At 40.4% G+C, this 22426-nt stretch overlaps 1 long non-coding RNA gene across 2 annotated transcripts in view; it reads left to right on the top strand.

Annotated features, from left to right (window-relative positions):
- The window catches only part of LOC142055768 (uncharacterized), an 83493-nt gene that overhangs the window by 4574 nt on the left and 56493 nt on the right, over positions 1-22426 (top strand). For both annotated transcript variants that reach the window (XR_012660035.1, XR_012660036.1), the window contains exon 3: positions 1512-1569. This is a non-coding gene — a long non-coding RNA (uncharacterized LOC142055768). The remainder of the gene's footprint in view (positions 1-1511; positions 1570-22426) is intronic.

Below are 22426 nucleotides of genomic sequence, written 5' to 3'. Positions count from 1 at the left end.
GATTAACCTTTGGTAATCAAACAGAAAACAGCAGAGGTCTTGCTCTCGCTCAGGCTTTGCTGCTTTTTATCAGGTACTTGCAAGATGGACAGCATGGCAACACAGTCTGAGAAGGTCTGAAAGCCTCTGAATTCAGGATACAGAAGTAGTGCTAAAACACAGCTTTAGAGATTTTTGTGTGCCGTCATAACAATCGGGCACATAAACAGCCTTCAAGACTTTTTGCGCGAGAGTTCAAGTCATATCAAATCAAAGCAGGCCAGCGAGAGAGGGTGCACTGGCCATTAGCAAAAGGGAGTTAACAAGTGATGAAGTCAGGAATGTGCTGATGTCTTTAAGCTGAATGAGGGGGATAAAGTGTGGGAAGTCACAGCTTCGTAGAAGTGAAGCCACTGTTGGGTTAATTAATTGGGGTGGGATGCCTGCACATTAAGGGGAGGAAAGGAGTTTCATTTGGTACATGTCTAAGTTTTGAGCAGCAGCTACAAATGATTGTAGAGATAAGGGAAGGACAGAAGAAGTGTTGGGTACAGCTCAAACTGGCAGGGAGCCAAAGAAACTTATCAGATATTTATGAAAATAGGCTGCAGCTGCTAAGGTTAGGAGTGCTTCACTGTGTAAGCAGCACAGTGGAGCTGAGTGAGACCCCACACTGCCTGTCCCCACAATTTCTGACAGGGCTCTGCCTGGCACAGGTCAGATTTTACATGTGCGGCCTGGTTTTGATAAACATGAAATGCCATGCAGTGGGCTTCCCACAGCATATCATTTTCCCCTGGCCTCACAATGCCAGGTGAAAAGACTCGGTGAGATTTCTTTTGAGGCCCTACATGCCTGTTCCTATGTGCTTGCAGAATTAGAATATGTCTCTTCTCCAACTTTTGGCTCTGCAGCAACATCCAGGTAAACTGATAATGTTTCCCATTAATGGCAAAGCAAAGGAGTTAATTTCACCATAAACTATGCACCCTGATATCAAGAACCAGTAGAGATGTAGCAGTGGCCATTCACCCAACACCCAAGCACAATTTTAAAAAGCTTGCTTGCTTGTTCTTCTCTCAGTCACATACTCTTTCTCCTTCCTCCTCTTCCCTTCTCCTTTGAAAAACTTTGGAAAATTTATACTGATAAATTTTATCCCAGAGCTTAATTTTCTAGATGATTTTGGGGGAGGAAAGAGAGAGTGTTTTCAAAACCAATTTATATGAAAATCTGACTGCCTAAAAACGTAGTTCAAAATTAACCTGTCCACAGGATTGCTTGGCTTAACAATCCTAAATATATCATCCACCTTCAGAAAGTATATTTTTATGTCTGGGAGAAAAGGATAATTTTGGGATACAAGATTGATACCATATCAGGTATCAAGATAAGAAGTCACCAAGATTTTGTTCAGATTTAATAATAATATCTGGAAGGGAAAAGACTTACAGATGGCATGACTTTGACTGTTAACAATCTTATACTGTAATATTTATAAGTATTAATGTTTGATTTTTTTTATATTTTAGATGTTTTAAGATGAAAATATTATTCTGGGGAAGTTCCAACATATTGTCCTGGCCTCAGGTAGGAATCACTAAAGCACAAGTTTTATCATACCTTCTCTCAAAAATGCCTGTTGGTTTTCAAGGTGAAGAAAGGAAAGGAAGAGTGATGAGCGGTTTTATCTCCTAATTTATCCTAAGATATTAAGTTAAAGCAGCATCAAGGCTTATGAAAACTTAGGTGTGCAAGGCTGGAGACAGCAAGTGTTCAGCATGGATGGCACTGCTCATCCTAAGAGTTTTCGTTTCTCAGTTGACCCTGTGAGCAATTTGATAGCTACTCACCCTGTTGAGAAAGAATAAAGTGCGCTTGAAGGTAAAGGATCCTTTTTTCCTGCTTTAGAATACAGAGCAAGCAGAAAATAAGTCAAAGGAAGGATTGCATTTCACTGTTATTCAGTCGTCACACATTGCAGCTATTTATGAACATTTTATAATACCCTAAATCTAAGTCAGGAACTTTACCGACTGCGGAGATGAGTCCTGGCACTGGAGCCTCAGCTGGGATGTATCACGATTCCTGATTTACACCAGCTGAAGGTCCCTAGTTTTGGATGAGGCTCAGATGTTTCACCTCAACCCTATGGTCTGGCCCTGAGACTACTTCATACATTTATAAACTTATCTAAATGTGACTAATGACATTTCCACATGCCCATCGTTGAACATGTTCCTTCTCTCTTTCAAACCTGCTCAAGGTGGAGGAGGGAAAAATAGAGGAGAGAGTCTGCCCGCCTTTTTTGTCTAGCCTGCTGAGGGGCACAGTCAGGAGAATGTGGCTGGACCTCTTCTGCCCAGCTTCACAATGGAAAAGGGGAACTGGATGCAGAAGCATAAGGTGAAATGCTTGCTTGCTTTTTTTTTTTCTTTTCCTTTTAAGCATATAGTCTCTTTGAACTGAAGGACTGATGTTTTTATCTCCATTTTTCCCTCCACTCCATCATGCAAAGAGTTATTCCAAAATCACTTGGCAGCTGCAAGACAAGCTATTTCCTAACCCTCAAAATAACTCTTGTTTTGAATAGTTCCCAACCTCTTAAGAATGCATCCACATGTATGTATGTTTTGCATGGGAAAGAAAACTTATAGTAGAAATAAATACTCATGGTTAATGACTGTTAAAATCCTGTTACAATCATTATTAAATTTGGACTGGTTCTGTGTGTAGAGTCCTAGGCATTAATCAATAAGTATTTACGATACAAGCTGTACAAACACTAAGGAAACAAGCAGTCCTAATCCCAAATTTCTGCCATCTAGACAAAAAGGGTGAGTCTGTTAGACCCCCACATTCAAGCAGGGAAGGGAATATTTTTTCCTTGCTACAGTCTGAAAAGGCCTTTTAAACATTTTTGGCTGTTAGCCACATAAACAGTAGCACCAAGGTTGACCCACACAATACAAAATAAAATCATGGGGGTGCTGTTTGTCCAGTTTTGCTTGACAGCCTTGCTTCACTAACTAGCTGAGGGACAGTGCATGTTGTTGAACACTTCTGGTACCTTTTCATCTGCTCCTAGACTGCTCAAGCACAGACTTGCTGGCACGTTTCTTCCTAGCGCTGGTCAACAGTAAGCTTGATAACTTCATTTACACTATAGTTGTACCCACTCCCTGCTACTGTCATGAAAATAGAGATAACTTTGGTATTCATCTCTGAAAACTCACCAGAGGCGTTACAGCAGAAGAAATGGTCCCAGTAAAGTAGACCTTGGGAAAGAAAGGGCACCTATACTTGTTGAAAACCAAGCATCAGCTGGCTGGCATTTTAAAATATATACATAGCATTTCTTGTCTTTTCCAAAGAACAAAAGTTATGGATAACCCTACCACATTTCCATAGTAGAAAATGTCTCCCCTCTTCAGGGCAGTAAGTGGAGAGATTCATTGCTAGAGAACAATGGCATGATAAAACCATTCTGAAATTGCATATTTCTCCACCAGTTGTCATCTACTGCTTCTTAACCTAACTCTTTCTGCTTGAAGAGAGCCTGGGGATTTCTAGCCTTCTCTCCCCTTCAAACTGGAGCTATGAAAAGCTGCTGCTGTTGTTCTTCATCTGGGCTTGTTACTGTGAGTCCTACCACCCGCTTCCCCTCTGTGAATGCTGAAGAATTTTAAGAGCTCCACACTGCTCAAGAAGAGAGAGGTTTCTATGTGTGTTGGGATCCCCTTCACAAGCACATTTTAAAAACTAGCCTTATTGGTGATTTCAGCAGATTTCTAACCTACAGATTGTTTGTTTCTAATTAGCTGCTTCCACTTCACTGATAAATAAAATGTACTCCCGTTATGCAAATGCTAATGACTTGCTAAGTTGCAAATTAAAAATTTATAGAAGGTAGACTTAACTAAGAAAATAAAAGGCCAGAAAAAGCAGTAAGTAAAAAGCAAGTATTTGACTGCGGTGCATCACTGGACTGTAAAAGTTGAACCATTTGACCTTTGGAGGTCTGTTCCAACCTGAATTATCCCATGATCCTAAAAACATTTGGCTGTCTCATCCTGCAAGATTGTCCTCAAAATAAAATGCCTATTTAATGTCTTCTTTTTCCTGTAGTTCTCAGAAGCCAGCACCTTTGCTTGCTTTTTTCTTGTCTTGCTTTCTAGCACTGCAAGTACAGCAGTAAAACCATTCCCCTCTCTGCACATAACTTGGGCAAGGATTGGATACTTAAGGAAGATAACAGATTTGATGAAGAAATTCAGAAACACAAAACTGACAAATGAAATAAACAAGTTTATCATATTTCCTGCATGGAAGCATAAAAAGGAAAGTTTCAAAGGAAACAACTTTCAAGCAACCGAACATGTAACAACATGTGATTTAAATGAGTTTACGAAGTAAGATTTAAATATAGGCTTTTAAGTTGGCTGGATGATATCTACTCAGTTCTTTAAAGGTTCTGGACTGTTTTGTTCAATGACAGAAATGATTAAACTTTATTAATAAACTTTAATATGTTAGTTAAACAAACTGAAATATAACAAAATAGATAAAAAGAACAAAAAGAAAAACCCAACAACTTAAATCCATCAACACCCAGCAAAGAAACCCCAGACTATCACTCAGTCTCGGCCATTAAAACTAACATTGATAATTGGCCTAGTCTTGATTTGATAGCTGCATTGCTTAATTCCTATTCTATTTTAGTCTCCCTTCTTTGAACTCTGTTCTGGTTATGATGATTTTGCCTCCTGGAACTGCATCAAGCAATGGTATGACGCAAGAGACACCAGGAAAGCACTCTTGATGAGCAGAATTTGGTAACTTTTCCTTCCCAGAAGCTGTCTTTTCAGAACTCCATGGACTATAAACACAAACCATAAACCAGGTTCTATTTCAGTCCTTCTTAATTTGTGAAGTATATCTTACAGATAGAGGACTGAGGAGCTCAAAAACATCGTGACGAGGCATGAAAAGGCAACTGCATGTTGTGAGTGAGGGACAGGCTCAGCTCTCTCTAGTGAATGCTTAGCATTGTTTCAAACAGGGGGACAATTTGGCCATGGTCGTAGGTCCTTTCCAGTTCCAGCGATGTTAAAGGAGATGGAATCTTCCCTTACTATCTCCCAGCTGCTCATCACCATCCTTCTGCTAGAAGGTATGCTTCTTTCAGGTCTTCTGGTGGCCCATCTTGTGTGAACGCTTCCCATGAAATGAGCTAAGTTAGCAATGACATATAAGTGAAACTAGCAGTTTTATTTTGGCTGTCCTAAGTAGTTCTGGGTGAGGAGAGCTCACTGGACAGCCTGCTGCCTCCTGTGTAGGGGCTGAGGGCTGGTAGCAGTGGGGTGATGGCAACAACTTGGGGCTAGGTTGGAACTGTCATCTCTGTGGGGAACAGCTGAAGCTGTTCTGAGGCTGAAGGAGGAATGTCTGCAGTATTATCTGTTGTGATGGGGACTTTGACCCTCATACAGACCTGCAGCAATTCCACAACAAAAATTTAAGTATTTAAAAAGACTGGGAGATTTACCAGCTAGAGATAAATCAACAGCTAAAAAGAAATCCAGAAGACACAACAAAAAGGAAGATAAAGTATGCAGTTCATGAACTCCAGCTTTCACAGCAGTTGAGATTCTCTTAGAATATATCTTGGAGCTCTGTTCAAAAAAGAGACACTGCTGGCAAGTGCCTTCTACAAGTGGACCCACCACAAGTGAAGAAAGATTGGGCAGCTGTTGGCACAGTCTCTTTAGGGATATCTTGAACTTCTTTTCCCCAGGAGGCCTATGGAGAGATTGAGTGACAGCAGCGTTCTCCAGCTAAGGGGCTTCTTAGCCTTTCCCTGGTCTCTTACAAACAGCTCTCCATGTGCTTGGTCAGACCTATGGACAAATCAGTTCCAATGGGACAACATGGGAGCTATGCAACTTTATCTAGTTGGGTTCAAATGTGGTTTCCTTCATTATTGCCTATTTTGGTCAAATTCCTACTGAACCAAAACTCTGGAAGATTTTTTGTCTTTAGATCAGAGCATATATATCTGTGATCTTCCCCTCCAAAAAACAAAAATGTAGACACTGAACACCCACATTCCTGAGGGAGCCAAGATGGTTTTATCTGAGTGACAAGGTCCAGGGATGATAGTACGTTGCCAGGTTATGTAAGGTCCAGTTCACATATCCAATTAAAAAGAGGGCTTTTGTCAACAACTGACCGCTTAACATTCATTTATCAGTGAAGATAAAAGTTAGCGAACCAGAGAGCTGACAATCATCTTTCCATTTGGAAGGCAGCATGCATTGGGCAGCCGATCTTCTGAGGCCTCTTTCAGTACAGAAATGCTACTTTAAAACTTCTAAGATGAAATGCAGTTAAGACGTAAATTTATCTCACCCTGGTGTATTATTGCTCTCACCATGCATAATGTTCATTTCCTCTCCTGGAATCCTGATGTGCAGCAGCAGGTTACACAGCCCTGGCTTCTGTGAACCCATTGGCTTCACTTAGGATACACATCTTCATTTTCAACAATGCTGTCATGTTCCTTCCTAATCCAGGCCACTGTGTCTGCTTATTAACTAATAGGAGGTATTTCCTCAGGACAGTTCTTGTCTTCATTAGTATGTTTGCTGGTTTATCTCAGACCTGCCAAAATAAAGAATGCATAATAAATTTCAGAATAAAAGCCCTGGACATTTTAAAACTTCATCCTTACAATGAAGAAGTAATGTCTAGGTTTTTGACCTCTTATGTTCTCTTTTGGAGGCACAGTTTGAACATGCCAAGAACTGGAACCAAAGCAGTCATTAACTAATTAAGATTTAGTAACTTCAGACCATGAATGAGCTCAAAATATTACTTGCCCCTTTGCACCTCTTGTGCCTGTCTTCCCCTCCAAGTGCCACGCTTCTGTTGTGAGCCCAACAACTTAATGGGTCCGGCCAAAATTTAGCCATTAGCAATCTCAATAAAGGGTCCAGTGCAAAGATCCATGTGGATAATAGGATAGAGAGCATTTAATCTTCTGAATGCTAAAGCTGGTACAGTCACACCATTTAATAAAAAAGCACCGCTAGAATAAACTAAAACCCATCAATGGGAAAACCGATAGTAACTGGGACATATGGGGTTTTAAAGAGAAGATTTTAAAATAAGCTGTGGCAGCTCAGTCCTGTAGTCCTTTTCTAAAAGGCACTCATAGCCAACGGAAATGTTACCTGATGGAGGACTGCGCGCTCCAGTGTGACATCAGCAGTGTTCTTGATATTTATAGTCCTGTAAATTATGGATATGCAGCCATTTATCTTTCCTGGAGCAGATTCAAACCTGGCGTAAGCTCACTAGGCTTGCAGCTGGGTAGACTTGGCCCTTTTTCTCTTCACAGATCCTACTCCAGAAAAGCACTTAACTCTTAAGGATGAGAATAATCTGATTATTTTTGCTGGAACCTGTGCATTTGAATTTAGGCATGTATTAGACTTAAAGGGCCCCCAACAGTGATGTGATTGTTCAGTTTACTCTCACTGATAAATAAAAATATGATTATTCCTAATTGCATCTGAAACTTTTAGCTTTGGATGCAACAATTTTCTTTCTGCTTCACACTGATACTAGCACACAAGAGCAGCTAGATGTCTCACTAGAACAAACTCTGTAAAACTTTTCCTTTCCCAACCAAGATCACTTAGAGACTCTTTGTTACTAACTATATTTTCCCCCAATTCACAGCTTCAAGCTTCAGAACATTTCTAAAAAAAAAGTCACAGAGAGAGCTTCTTGGATAGGGTCGAAAATAAGTGGTGCCGCCCCACTTCAATGTAGATTGTTCTGAAAAAAAAAACTTAGGGAAAAATCACCTATTGTCATTTGGATTGTTTGACTGCTTCAGTCAATTTTGTACAGCATGTAACACAAGGGAGTGAAAATCTCACTGAAAAGAGAGCAGTTACTATTTTAGGCGAAGCTCTCTGTGCTCATTATTTTTCTCAGAATATCTTCACTGAAAGAGGGCTGGCAATTTCCGTCTTTCTATTGACTACAATCAGCATTGCATCAGGTTTTAAACAATGGGTGCAATTATGTTACTTCTTTACAGGCTAGCCTGCTTGCTCTTATTGACCTTTAAGAAATAAATACATGGACATTAAACAACTGAACAACCTTGAGAAGTGGTTTCAACCCTGGAGAGTCAAGCTTTAGGATAGATAATGAATAAAGAGCTTATCAGAATCTTTGTAGCATATTAGAAACATTCTCCAGAATACCTATAAAATTCATTAGACACTAATGACCTGCACTGAAGCCTGATAAGACAGAAGCTCAGGAAAGAGTTGAGAAAAACATGATCCATCAGAGTCATGGAAATCAAGGGTTTGGAGTAGAAGAGTCCTAAGTAGATAGAAAGGGAGCGTTTCCATTTTGAAAAAACAGTGAAAGGGGGAAAAAATGTTTTCTTTCGCGGTGCAAAAAGAAATCTTAGTTCTTAATGTTGCAAATGTCCAAGGTGAGAGCTTCAGCACTGAATTGTATCATCTGTAGGCCATATCCATGTTGCTAAGTAAAAGAGGGTCAGGGATCCAGGCAGTATGTACAGGCTTGTGTCTGCCCTGCTCAGGGCTCACTTGCTCTGGATTAGACAGACCACATCCACATGATGTAACAGTTCTGTGGGTCCTCTATGGCCCTAAAATACAAATGTCCTTTTTAATAAGCTTTTTCATTTCAGGTGTCCAAAATGTTGTGATGGCCACCTGACTGGTGCTTTAGAGCATAAAAGTGAGGGTGGTATATCCTGAGGCATTTGGAAGTGGTCCCTGGAGTGAAGAAATGACATAACTGTACCAGAGCACAGCCCAGCAGAAAACTCCCTGGAGCAGTCGAAAAGTAAAATTAGGGATTGAGCAAGCGTTTAAGCAGTATGGATAATCAGGGGCCCACCCTGACCTCATCTCCCAGCCGTTGATTAGTTCATAGCCTAGTCATTCTTTCAGAGAGCTCTCATAGCTGAGTGGCCTGCAGTAAACTGTAAGTCTAGACCTGTAACTGAGGAATAAGAAAGAAGCCTGGTGGGTTTTTTTTTTTGTAGCATAATGATGCCATCATAGAAAGGGAACATTTGCATTCATCAGCTAGTGTGGACATGAGTGGGATTGTGCTGACTGACATGAATGCAGCCTTTTTGCGCTGAATATTAGGTGTGGATCTAAACCTTAGGCAGAGGGTCAAGGCAGAGGGCAAGACTGCATAACCTATAAAGCTTCCTTAAAATAAGGGAACAGAGGTGGTCCATAGGTCTTGGGCTTGCCCACTTTAAAGGAATTTACTACTTGTCCATGGTGTAAATGGAAGAAGAAAGATTTATTAGCATTAGTAATAGAAGTGTACGTCTGGAAGCAGATAGAAATGCCAGGAATGAAATCTTGTAAAATGCATGAAAATATAGAAACTGCAAAGAGATCATTAAAAGCACAAAGTAGTAGTGTTTATATATAACTGTAAAATAAACATGAAAAACACCTAATTAATAGTATTTAAAAAGGATCAACTGCAAAATGAAGAGTAATCTTGCTACTCCACTTTTAAATTAGAAAGACAATCCAGCTTAGAAACATTATTAGTTATCTGAGTTGCTGTATTTTGTAGGGAAATATTGGTTGTGATAACTAGGTGGCATTGCCTTATATGCTTTGAGGTCTTCGAGCTTCAAAGATACATTTGGACTCCAAATTACTCTTTGCAATTGTAAGAATTATTTTGGTTAGTGTTAATGTAAGCTGTTCTTATTGCAAGCTATCTCTAGAACTGAGTTTTTGATAGCAGTGCCAAACTTCACAATACCGGTAGTGAAAACACAAGGTTGGCACCAGTAAGAAGCTAAGAAATTACACAGAACTGAGATCCAGATGTAATTTCAAAGCCAAGTGGGGGTTGTGGTTTTGGAAAACTGAAACTAAACAAACCCTCAACTAATCAAAGTTTTAATAACACCCAGTTCCCCCTGTTTTTTTTTCGTATGTTGCTACCAGTGGTCCTGACTAGACATAGAGGTGCAGTGACTTCCCTCTGAGATTCATGTCCGTCAGCAGTGTTGCTAGCGTTAGTCCAAATGATCAAATTTTATTTCTCAGTTTCCTATTTTCCTTGTGGAGAGTGAGTGAGCCCTTCAGGTATTAATTAATTTCTTAATTTCTAGAGGTAATATATTTTTCCCCTACATAGAACGTTTTCCACAGCATATATCAAATTTGAGAAGCAGTCATCTGCTCCTGAAATAGGAGGGCTCCTGACCAGAGTGTGCAGCAAATGAGAGTACCCTGCAGGCACTGTGACATCAAGAGATTTCAAGTTGGTGAAACAGAGGCTGTAGCTGCATGTACACCAAACCAAAATAAGCCAGAACTACCACAGAAGCCAGCAGTCCTGTGCTGTCCTGCCCCTGCTGCTTGATAAAAACCCAATAGTTTTAATTTTGATTAGATTTCTGTTGCATCTTTCGTACAAAAGGTGAAGAAGTTCTTGGGACATGAAGAAGTAGAACAGGACTGTTTTATTTTCAGCTGCGACCTCAGCTAATGTTAGCTCAATATGTTGAAGTGAACATAAAACGAAGGCCTCGGTATAGATTTTAGCCTGCTCTATTAGAAACCAAATCCATATATGCCTGAGTGTAATGGGAGTTCAAAACATTCACTTGTGCCAGTTGGGCCCTTTTTTTTTTCCCTTCCCTGTCACAAGTCCATTCACTAAATGGAAGGGCACACTTGTGCTGCCAGTTTTCACAGTTATGATTAAATCTTCTCACAGCCTCCAGTGGAAATCCCGGGCCCATTTCTGAGGATGTGAAGTAAACAATGTTTGCCCCAGTGTGTTGTGAAGATAAGTGGTTAATGCATTAAAGCAATGCCTGTGGGGTTTGAATTAATTCTGACCTCCTTCTCCACAAACAGATATCTGTAATACAGTACAGGCACTGCCAGTAAGTGCAGAGGTGCTTTTGATGAGATCTGCAATGCAGTGGCATTTTTTTAAGGGAAAAGTAAGACGTGAATAGGAATTCTTGACAACCAGCACTGGAAGAGGTGATCAATTCTTATGCAGTAAATTTCTCTACTATGTCACATGCTATTTAATTTATTTCATCAGCTTGAGAAAAGCTATTTGGCTAAATTCATACCTCTAATATAAATACTAGCTATGACATCAGGAAAGATATTGGCTCATTGATTTTATATTCCTTAGGCTGCTCAGGTTTTTGTTTGGAAAATATATTTTCTGATTTTGAAAGAAACAAAGTGCATAAGTTTCAGTTCATAATTGGCTGGCATAAACAATAATAAGAGAAAGACTATGCACTGGCCAAGCCATGTGACTGACTTTCTTAGGTTGAAATAAGTTCCTGTGTGAATCCCTATCTACTAACAGAAATGGTAAGAATCTTTTGACTGGAAGAGAGCCAAAATCTATTCCTGATGTTTTTATATTATTATTTCAATAAATAGATTAAATGTGACCTTTTTAATTTTTCAATTATCAGGATATTGAGACTGCAGTTTTTGAATCTGTTTTGTGTCCAGATGCCTGGAGGACTCTGAATCCTGCTAAAACTTCATCTCCCCATGCACGCAGATAGCAAAGGGCCAGAACCCAGACCCTGGGTTCAATTTGTGTAGCAGCTTATCCCACACACAGCTGCACTGACACCAGCAGTAAGGGCTTCAAAACCTCATCCAAATGAGATTTCTGGATATTTTATGGGTGCAAATTAATTCAATCCTCCCATTTCTTTAATTGCTTTCAATTTTCAATAATTACTATTGTGCTAATTTTACTCCCAAAATCTGTGTCTGGGAATTCTGTTTATATTTGAAGTCTTTCAAAAAACTGCCAGAACCCTAAACTCTTTCTTCTCCCATGCCACAGCTGGGTACAGTGACTTCATAGCAATCCAGCGAGTTTCCAGGCTGAGGATGTAATGATGAAATACATTTTGTCCGAAGATATCTTCTCTTTCCCCAGTACCTCTGGTATTCATTCAAGATGAGAGACGTACAAACTGCCCTCAGACCCATTTTATTCTCAGTCACAGGAGCAGACCTCAGGATTTGCACAGGTGATCTGTGGGTATTATTACATTAAGAATATTTGAGGTCCAAAACCACTGGGGAACCAAGGACATACTATTGTCCAGCGTGGAAGACTGCTGAGTGCTTTTCAGGGCATCTTTACACCAGATGCTGTAGATGTTCCAGTTGGCTACAAGAGAACGGTTGCATTACCTAGAGCAGTACAACTCTGTATAATCACCCTAGGTGAGGTCCCCGGAGAGTGTGTTTAACCACAACGGCACAATCTATTTAGCTGAGCTTTAAAACAGGTGGCTGTACAGCTTGCAATTCTGGAACTAGTACAGTCAGCTCTAGGGCACCTCTGTATTGAATGCATGGGGAGGATGGCTCCTTATTTTTTTCTTTTATTAAACATAAAGCAAATTAAAAACAGTAAAGGGATATTAAGGTACTTTTATAAGTGAGAAATTCAATAGTCTCAAGAGTAGAGCCAGATGAGTCACTGAGTCCTGATACGTACATACCTCATGCCCTGCAACCTGCTGTCCCTGCAGCACAGCTGCTTGGTCCAGCCTATCACAAGTATATGCTTAAGACTGCAAAGCAGTGAAGTCTGGATTGCAGATTGTTTTGGTACTTGTTGCAGGAAAGGCAAGATAATGATTTAATAGAATAACTCTGCCGTTAATTTGTGGTCTCTAAAAAGGCATTTCCTAGCCTCTGTCCCTTGAAGAGCACAACCTCACCTAAGCCTAATGTTATGCATGCCCTGTCGTATGAGAACTTATTGGTAAGTCCAGCTCAAAAGTCAGACAGAAAGTATCACCCTTTTTGAAAAATCTACCTGTATCTTGCTCTAGAGGTTTCCTAGTAGCCTATTCTTGAGGGCAGTTGCAAGTATGAGATTGGCAGCGGAGGTTTGACTGAGGTCCCATCCCATGTAAAGGTTTCTGTCAGTTCTTTCCAATAGGTCATGAACTATCCTCTTCTGTCACATATATTCACCCACATTTACTATGCGGGTACAGCACAGGCCAGTGTACCAACGCAAGTAATTTCAAATTAAGACTCTTGGACTTTTTCTGGCTCTATAGTGCAAGTTCTAGCGCAAAATGTACAGAACACCCACATAACCCATGGCTTTTAGATCTCAAAGTAAATGTTTTCACATAATCATGGATTGCATCCAAGCAAATGTCTGTAAGATGACATTTCTGGAAGCTTTTGCATCTTTACATTATATTTAGTTTACACAATATACTGTACAACTGGAAAAAATGGCCATATGAGCCAGCCCAACATTTGACCTCCTGTAGAGTGCTTTTGAGAACAGGCTATTTCTCTGCCCTCCTCTATGCTAACACCTTTTACATCAGACAATTTCCAAATCAGGAATTTCTTTGAAGTTTCTAGTCTTTCTTCCATAGTTTACTTTTCAAAACATCACAAGGCCAGTGGAATTCTTGTATTCATGTGCTGGGGGCCCCCATGCAACCCAGCCTGGATCTGAGTTTCCCTCTCTTCTTTACATCCACCTTATTTTGTTCTCCCTCTGAAGCAGTCCTGTTCCAGCCTGAGTTACTGGAAGTCCTGAGAGTTTCTGGGTGAAGTTGAAATTTGGACCTCCTGGCCATCACACAGCCTTTGTCCCCAAGGCACCATCCACCGCGTTTCTCAACGGAGCTCAGCACAGCCATGGCACAGGAGCACCTTTGGTGTAAAGGGAGAGGGGCTGCTTGTCCCTGTAAAGGCCCCCAATTCTACATGAAATTGGTCCAAAAACATTTAGGGGAAGGGAACCAACACACTTCTACTGGAAATGTATCAAAGGGCAAAATCCAGCACCTTCTATCATCTGGCTTTCTAATACTATACATGCTGTTTCCAGGGCTTCTGTCAAAATAGGCAGCGAGCTGTGCTCTTTGTGGGAACTGCTGCCAGGAGGGCATGACAGGGGAAAATAATTTCCTTCTGAGTGCTTTCGAGTATCCTGTGGAGCCTGATCCAAAGCCCACTACAGGCACTGGCAGTCCTGCCAGAGGGGCTTTAAAGTTCTTTGGATCAGGCTTCAGCATATTCACGCATCAACAAAACGATTTTTTTTTACTGTCACTAGTTTTACAGAAACTGCTGCAGTGCCATCTGGGAACAAGGAGAGGGAATATTTCCATTTCCTGAGCATAGGTGAAGGGTTTTTTTTCTTGTTTGTTTTAAGATGCTGTGAAATCCAAAGATGCAAGAAGAGACAGTTCTCTCTCTGCTCGAATATCTGAAAGCACAGCTTATCTTTAGTTTTTTTCTTTCATTTTTCATTTTTTCTAGTTCTCAAATATATTGTTTGGTGAAAAGAATCAGACAGATGGGGCAGAGATCATTGTCATTTTCAGCTTTTTTTTTTTTCTTTCCCGTGCAGTACCCCCTAACTTGCATAAGACAAGATGTCTTTCTGATGGGAACTGTGACTTCTTTTGGTCGAAGGAAGGAAAACAAGAAGTAGAAAAGACAGATAAGACAGCAAGTAGCAGATAGGAGAAGGTGAGTGACAAGTAAAGAAGTTAGCTTTCTAAGAAATCAATTGACTATAGTGCTTCTCAGAATAACATGGTGAGTGCTGAATGCAAAATATGGCCTTTTTCACTTGGTTTCTACATCAGTTTTTCAGGTATGTAACATTGCTTTGTTCATGCCTGCAAACTGATATTTCTTGAAATGAATGTTCCCTTTCAGTGTCAGTCCTTATTTTGTCCTGTGTCTGTTCTTTGGCAGACTCAGCTACTCCTTACAGAGTGGCCTGTGGAACAAGGTCCCAGGAAGCAAGGTGTCGGTTGTCCACATCCCCACCTGAGACACGTTGGTGCAGAGCCCCTAAAGCCAGCTGATCCTGATGCATAGTCCTGAGCATATGCTCAAGTATTTTATGCCTCAGTTATGAGCTCAGGACAGGGGTGGCTTTGTGAAGATCTGTGCTTTGCATGATGCAGAAGCATAGTCTGAATGCTAATAGCATCCAGGCCTAACCTGTTCTAATGCCAGAGCGTGGGTGTAGAAATCTGTGACCCACTTGTGCAGTTAAATAAATTGGTACTAATTAGAGTAAACAATACTGAAATACACCCCTCTGTCTCCAGCAGAACAAACCAGGTGAAGGGAACACTTGTGTTGCTTCTTTACATGCTCCAGCTGCGCAGATGGAGAAGGTCTGGGGCAGCAGAGAGAAAGATGATTTGTGTTGTGAAGTGGGTTCTTCCATGTCCCGTAAGAGACAAGGCCAAGTGTCAGCCTTCCCCTCAGGAAGAGCATAACACAATTTCTTTTCTCTACCTAGATGACTATTTCCATGAAACTTGAAGGGTGATATTATTATTATTATTATTATTATTATTATTATTATTATTATTATTATTATTATTATTAAGGCTGTTGTTGCCTGGTCAATTTTTGTTAAAATTAATTTTTGTTATAATTTTGTTCAACAGCTAAGGGTAAGGGGTTGGGCAGAGGCACACACACTTGAACATGCCCATAGGCAGAAAAGCAACATGTGGTGTGATGTTGTAAACATTTTCTTCTCAGAAAGACTGGCAAAAAATGGTCTTCAGAGCCCACAGCTAAAGATCTACCATTGCTCACAGCAAAGAAGCTCACTCTAGCAAGAAGGTTAGAGTAAAACAATAACTATGCTGTGCTTCCTCTCCAGTAAACATGCAAATGAAAAATTTGTTTGAATTCTTTAAAAGAGCAAAACTAACAAGTCTTTCAAAGAGAACACCACTGAGATACAATGTTAGTGACACCGGTCTTAGTCAAGACAGGGCTTTTAAGAAGATGGAGTATTTATAAACTGCCCTATAAACTGATAAGGCTGTATGATTTTATGCACCATAATTGCTCTTTGCTACATCCCAGGGACCAGAAAGGGGAACGTGAAGCTTCCCATCAAGCTATTTGTCAATGTAAGTGAGTGTTTAACAGTAAAACGAAAGAGTTAACAACCTTTAAAATAGGCTTAAAAACTTTAAAGTAATGGGCGTCTTTAAGAAACTTCAGGAGTGGGTTCTTTATGGGAAGCTCAGAATTTAAAAAAATGTTTGGAGTTAAGTCAAAATGTTATGAGCAGTGCTCTGCAGTAATGACACATATCAGCAGTATTTGTAACCAGAAGAACAATGTGATAAATTTTAATCGCAAGGGACCAGGCTTTGTGGGAAATGCCTAATACACAGACATCCTTTATAGGTTTCCAGTTATGACCTATGTCTAAAAGACATTTTAATGATAACTAAGGAAAGTAGATGGATTGTCTTCCCAGAGTGTTGAAGGTCCTGTTTGTTGTCATCTGCAACTTCTATAAAGACCAGAGATTTTCAAAGGTATCCTTCTGTCCTGCTATCAGCACGCAATACCGCAACGACGGGACTAACTAAGATAAAACATGCCAGAGACATGTACTCCTCAGGATTTCCTGTGGGAGTCTGACCAAAAGAAGGCAATATTAATAAATATAAATTCTGGAACATTATTATCACCAGAACCGTGTCATGTAGTTTACCCTTGAATTCTTATAATCCCTCTAGTTTTCTCAGGCAGTTCAAGCATTTAACTGCAACTGGTCAGATTGTTAGACCTCCCCACTGGGACAATTGTTTTCAATTACATTAAAGGCTCAAAGACTTTGATAGACATGCCAAAGCAAGGAGTTGAGCTTGCTGAATGTTTTAACTCTTTGAACTAATGTGGGATCTGGGAGTCCCCATACTCTTGGACCTTGAAAATACTTAAAAAAGAGATGCAATCTGGAGGCAGATTAGTGCCAAAAATACGTAATAGTCCTCCCTTTGAGGATGCTGTTGCTTTTTTTATTTTCACTTTCTTGGAAGTGGTAGTTAGAGGGAGCATAACAAACACATTGTGTTTCTTGAGGAGGATTAATTAGGCCTGGGAATGAAGTCCCAGTCAACCACAGCTCATTAAATATCTAAAGTAAATTCACCTATTTTTTAGATCTTCAGAGCTCTCTTCTGTTTCTATGCTCCTCATCAGGGGCGTTCCTTGGCAGAGAAGCGAAAATATCAGTGCTTGGTGGTTGGCTTACTGCTCCTAGAAGGAAAAAAAAAACAGGGAGCAAGAAAAAAAGTCCTTAAAATATGCTGATCTTGTGGGATTTTTTTGGTCAAAGCCTGGTATTCTGTGCAGCATAGCATGTAATACCGTTCTGCTTACAAGAACCTCCAGGACACCTTCTCTTCAAGGTTTAGTTTTCAGAAATAGCTCTAAATCATTCAGATTTCACAACTGTTTGGGCACTCACTGCCTCTACAGAGTAACACTCAGGTTTGTCTAAAGAGACGGTTGTTTCAGAAACTCAGGGAAATGTTAGTTCTGTAACAGTCCTGCCTATACTGAGTCCTTATTAACACAGGGGCAGTGGCAGTACTGCCGTCTTGCGGGCTTCAGGATGGTTTCCACTGACTCTGCTATCTCCACTTCTGTTCTAATGCAGAACAAATCACAAAAGGCAAATAACAAGAGGTAGTTCACATCAAGTCATGCTAACTCACTGGAACAGTAGCTTCTAGACAGGAAACATGGTTTAAAAGACAGCTGTGAGTGGGTGGATCACACTCTAATATTGTATCTCAGCTTTGTTGAGAATATCTTTCTTCATAATTTACAGTGAAAGAGCTGATTAAATCTCTGTACAAGTACATTTGCAACAGACTTTGCCCTACTCATACCAAACGGAGAACTAGAGCCTGCGTTTCAGGCAACATGGTATTTTTGCTGTTCAAATCAGAGCATGCTATTCTTTTTGATGAAAAGAGCAGCGGAAAGCAACTCAAAGCTTAACTCTAAATATATATAATACACATAAATGCTTTCAGAAAGGAGCTTTCATGATTTTTGCTTTCACAAAGATCCTATGAACTCTATAAAACGTAAACAATACCTCATAATGAAACGCTGTTATTTCAAAGTTGACATCACATCTGACTCAAAGCATGACTTTTTGATTGGGATTAAATTTAGTTTATTTGAAGGTTTTAGTATAACTCCTTAGTTATCTAGAACACAAGATAAACATAACAAACATAACATTTATCTTACAACTAAAAAAGCTGATAAGTATAATTTAGATAGTTAAGAAATATCTTTCTTAAATTCTTTGTATTATACATTTGAGAGCATTTTGTGTATAGAAAGGTCACTGTTATACATGTTAAGATGATCAGCTCTCCCTTGTTTGTATGGGGTCTTGTACAGTGCAAAGAAGGGAAAAATCATGTGAAAAAAATCACACCCACGTGCCTAAAAATCAGTAGGTCAGGACCTATACCTGAGAAACACATTTTTGCATTGACTAGCTTTCAGAATAATTTGAGAACATTCAGCTTAGATTGCTGAGAACGGTGCTGGAATCTGATGAAAATAATCCCTGGCTTCAGATAGCCTGATGGTTAAAAACATGCAGATCCCAACACCGATCTTTGGTTAGAGCTCAGTCCAGTCAGTAGCTCTGGCTACCTTATTAGAGTCCTGCTTATATTCAAACCTGGATTTACTGTGCAAGTTAGGAGAAGTGTTGTGGTGAGCAAAAATGACCTTTCATATCCCACATCTTAAGCAAATGAATGAATCTTTATACAAGGAGGAGCTCAAACTAATACCCCCAGGGCCAGGACTGTGTTTCTGGTTCTGTTCAATGTTTCTTAAACTGTGCTATGGAATCCTAGTGTTGTCAAATACAAAAACAGAGGTACAATATGGGATAATGATAAAACCCAGAAAATTTGCTCCCTGAATTGGGATTGCATGAACCCTGCAAGCCAAAGTGAATCACTTTCAGGTGTGAAGTGACTTGGTGGTAAAGATTTCCAAATCACATAACTACCTAAGACTTCCCTTAAGTATCTGGGATCAGTTTTAATACTCATATCCCAGAAAACCTCATATCTCACCTCACCTAATGACTTGGTTGTTATGTTAATTAAATACAGGTATTAAATGTGTTAGCTGTAGCATGTGTTGCTAAATTACTAATAAAATCCTTATGATAAAGCAATAATTATATGAGAAGATTTCAATCTTTTATAACAATATATGAAATGTTTACTTCCCTGTTAGTTTGGACACACTAACTTGTCAAATCCAGGGATGCTTCAAACAACCATTCAAATTGTTCCTCCCAGGAAGGAGCCTAACTGGACCTAAATTTCCTAGTGAATCCTCAGAAGAGAAGAAAAGCTCTAAAATTCATTATCCAAGTATATTCTAATGACTGGTTATGATTATTTTCTACTTGTTAAATCTGTAACGTAGACAAAGAAGGGCAGAAATTTGTAAGCAAGTATGTAGCACATCAAGACTAACAAACTGAATTAACGATAACCTCAAGCAGCAAAATCTGTGATTAAGTTCCCGTTTTTGAGGGCATCACCAGCCCGGGAGTAAACACTGGCGAGGTTGGCACCCAGTTCTTATGCTCCTGGTTCAGACCTAAGGTGATTTTTATCTATGCCCAAATATAATGCTTATTTTTAATTCCTATAAATGCCAAAATGTGAGAGAAAATAGCCTATACTTTCAGCATATTTTTAAAAAATGATAATTCAGATAAGATTGCCCATAGCAACCCACAGGTTTTTATTTCTGTCCTCTTTGCTGTACATACTGAGGTATGGAACCAGACAATGAGGAGTTAAACAGCAGTGGTGCAGATGCAGCTGGGCCATGTTAGACTAACAGGACCAGCTGATGGGCATAAAAGAGGATTAGAAAAAGGAAAAGGAAATAGATGGAAGTAGATTGAGTGCTGGTAGGGAGAGTCTGGATTTTTGTTTAGGGGGACTCTTCTTTAGGCTGTCGTAGGGACTTCAGATAATAGAGGTAGTTTGGATTTGTTTGTTGACTGCTCTCTGTGCTAATCTTTTTATTGGTTTTAAATTCCAGAAATCTATAAGAGCTAGAGATTTGAAGCTGCTTTGGCAAATGTATACTTAGGTGTGTAAGTATGAAGGTAAATCTTATGGATAGGGTTTTCTAGGTCATATGTGGGAGTGATAGTGGGGTGGTCTGATATAGAAGGATTGTAGTGGTATGGGCTGAGATGTCCTTCACCAGAAAAATGGTGGGGAAAGAAAATGCAAGGTGTTGAGGGTAGGTCTCCACAGCTGTGCTTGGAGGAGGTTCTAGCTCTTATTCTCTCTTCTATTTGCTTTCATATGCCATGGAGAACATGGCAGGGGTTTTAACAGCATGTAGGTAATCATGTACCTCTTCAGATGCCTGTCTGCCCCTGAACTTCTAGTGGGAAAATTTAGTGAGCAGTTAAATTGGATAACACCTGGGTTACCTTATCCTTTTCCATGGGAAGGAAGAAGCCTTCTGGGAACACTGAGCCATGTATTTTTGTTTAGTTTTTATTTGGGTGGGAAGGAGAAATGGGAAGGAAGTTAATATTTGCATAGATAAATATGCTGTCAGGGTTCTGCTCATCCAATGTGTGTCTATACTCATCCATCCAAGTATCAACTGGTTTGATGAAATCCAGAGCTTTTGAGGCATATCAGTACTGCAGTTTAATGGAGATGTTCTTGACCTGGTTTGACACAGATTGGTTCAGGCCCTGGTAGCTGCTCGTATGTGGACTAGTCACAGCTCCTGTGTATGTGCTTCTTCCCAGGTGGGCTCTGCAGCTTATACCAAGCTTTATGCTATTGCAGCTATTTATTAGACCAATGTCTCTATGCTAGGCTGGGGATAACATAGTGTACTACCTTGCCTGGGTAGCAGGTTCCTCTTAACCTAAATCTTGGTTTGTGGATCTAACTAGACTTGGTGGCTGACTGAGCTAGACTTGCTGTCCACCTAGAGGTGGTACGGTGTGGTACGAGGCTATGGTGTTACCCCCCCTGCTACCCCTTAGCTTTAAAGTAATGCTGTGTGGCTGTCTTTTTTTTTTTTTTTTTTTTCAAAGACAGTGCTGTACCAGAGTTACCCGTCAGAAAGATTTGCAGGTGGTTCAAAAGTCTTAAAAAACCCAAAACAAAAAACCAGACCAGGTCAAGTTTTGGGTCTTGCACTGTGTCTCTCATCACAGAGAGATAGAGCACTCCTTCCATTCTCACTGAGGTTAATCTCACCTTCAGACTGGGATTCATAATGCCTTATCTCCTAGAAAGTCTCTGACTGTGCCTGCACAGGTAGATTATAAGTGTGCAAACCCACTCCTTGGCAATGGGGCCAACAGGGAGTACTGGGAAGTCTGAACTCCCTCACGCACGCACACACCCCCAGGGTACCTGGGAGTGCTCTCCGACATACTGACTTCCAGGTAATGCCCAAGACGAGAGGAGAGGGCTAGCTTTAGCTGGATCAGGCTCCCGCAAATGGCCAGAAAAAGCTCTAACAACAGCTTGGCTGGCCAGACTCATGTCTGCAGGAACCGTCCTTGGCATTGATTTACTAATATAGATATGGCTGCATAATCGAGGGCAGAGACTGCAGAGTCCTCCTGTGCTTGGTCTGTATAGCTCTGGTGTTCCTTACCCCTGCACAGGTGTGTAACACGGGGCAAGCAAATTCAGTGTAAACAAGGCTGACTTGCTTTAGCCTCTTCCTCACAGCAGAAGCAGTGTCTGCCACTACATTATGGTTTTTCATTCTGGATTTATGGATACTGTCTTTGGCAGGGTCACTGAGATTAAAGGGACTGTGACGGACCAAGCATCCGCAGGCAGCTACCTGCTTGTGGCATGCTGATGTGAACAGTTAGAGCTGACTGATGCCCTGGACTTATGTGCATTGGCCTCTTACAGTCTGTGAGAGGTGAGAGTAATGAGCCTGTGCTTTAAATCCATCTGGAGTTTATATCCAAATCCCCTTTTACTCTGATAACTCAGTATTTATTACAGTCCTAACAGACCTTCTGTTCTGTGGCTTCTTCCTGAAAGATCATGAGAATACATAATGGTGCTGGCAGGGGGATGTTCTCCTCTACCTCTGTTCCTCTTAGCCCCTCTTTAGCCCACTCTTTGGGATTGCACTTACTGTTTTCCCACAGGACAGCATTTAATTGCTCCTTGACTGACCTTCTGCCTTGTCCCAACAACTTTGCCCCTGAGGTCATTCCACCAATTCATTATTCTCGGAGGAGAAGAAAAAAGTCCTTCCTAACATCTAAGCTTCTCTCCCTATTATTGCAGAGTTGATTAAAAGAGAATGATTTAGAGTTATTTACCACCACCTTTTAAATATCAGGTAGCAAAGTGTTCCCTGAAAATAATGGCTGGAGAACCCCTCCACCACTTTCTGCTTAGAAACTCTGTGTCTCATATCCAGAAATAGGTGAAGCTTGACTTTTTGAC

Source organism: Phalacrocorax aristotelis, chromosome 3, assembly GCF_949628215.1.
Source record: "Phalacrocorax aristotelis chromosome 3, bGulAri2.1, whole genome shotgun sequence".
NCBI classification, from domain to species: domain Eukaryota; kingdom Metazoa; phylum Chordata; class Aves; order Suliformes; family Phalacrocoracidae; genus Phalacrocorax; species Phalacrocorax aristotelis.
This window is presented reverse-complemented; position numbering and strand designations above follow the sequence as displayed.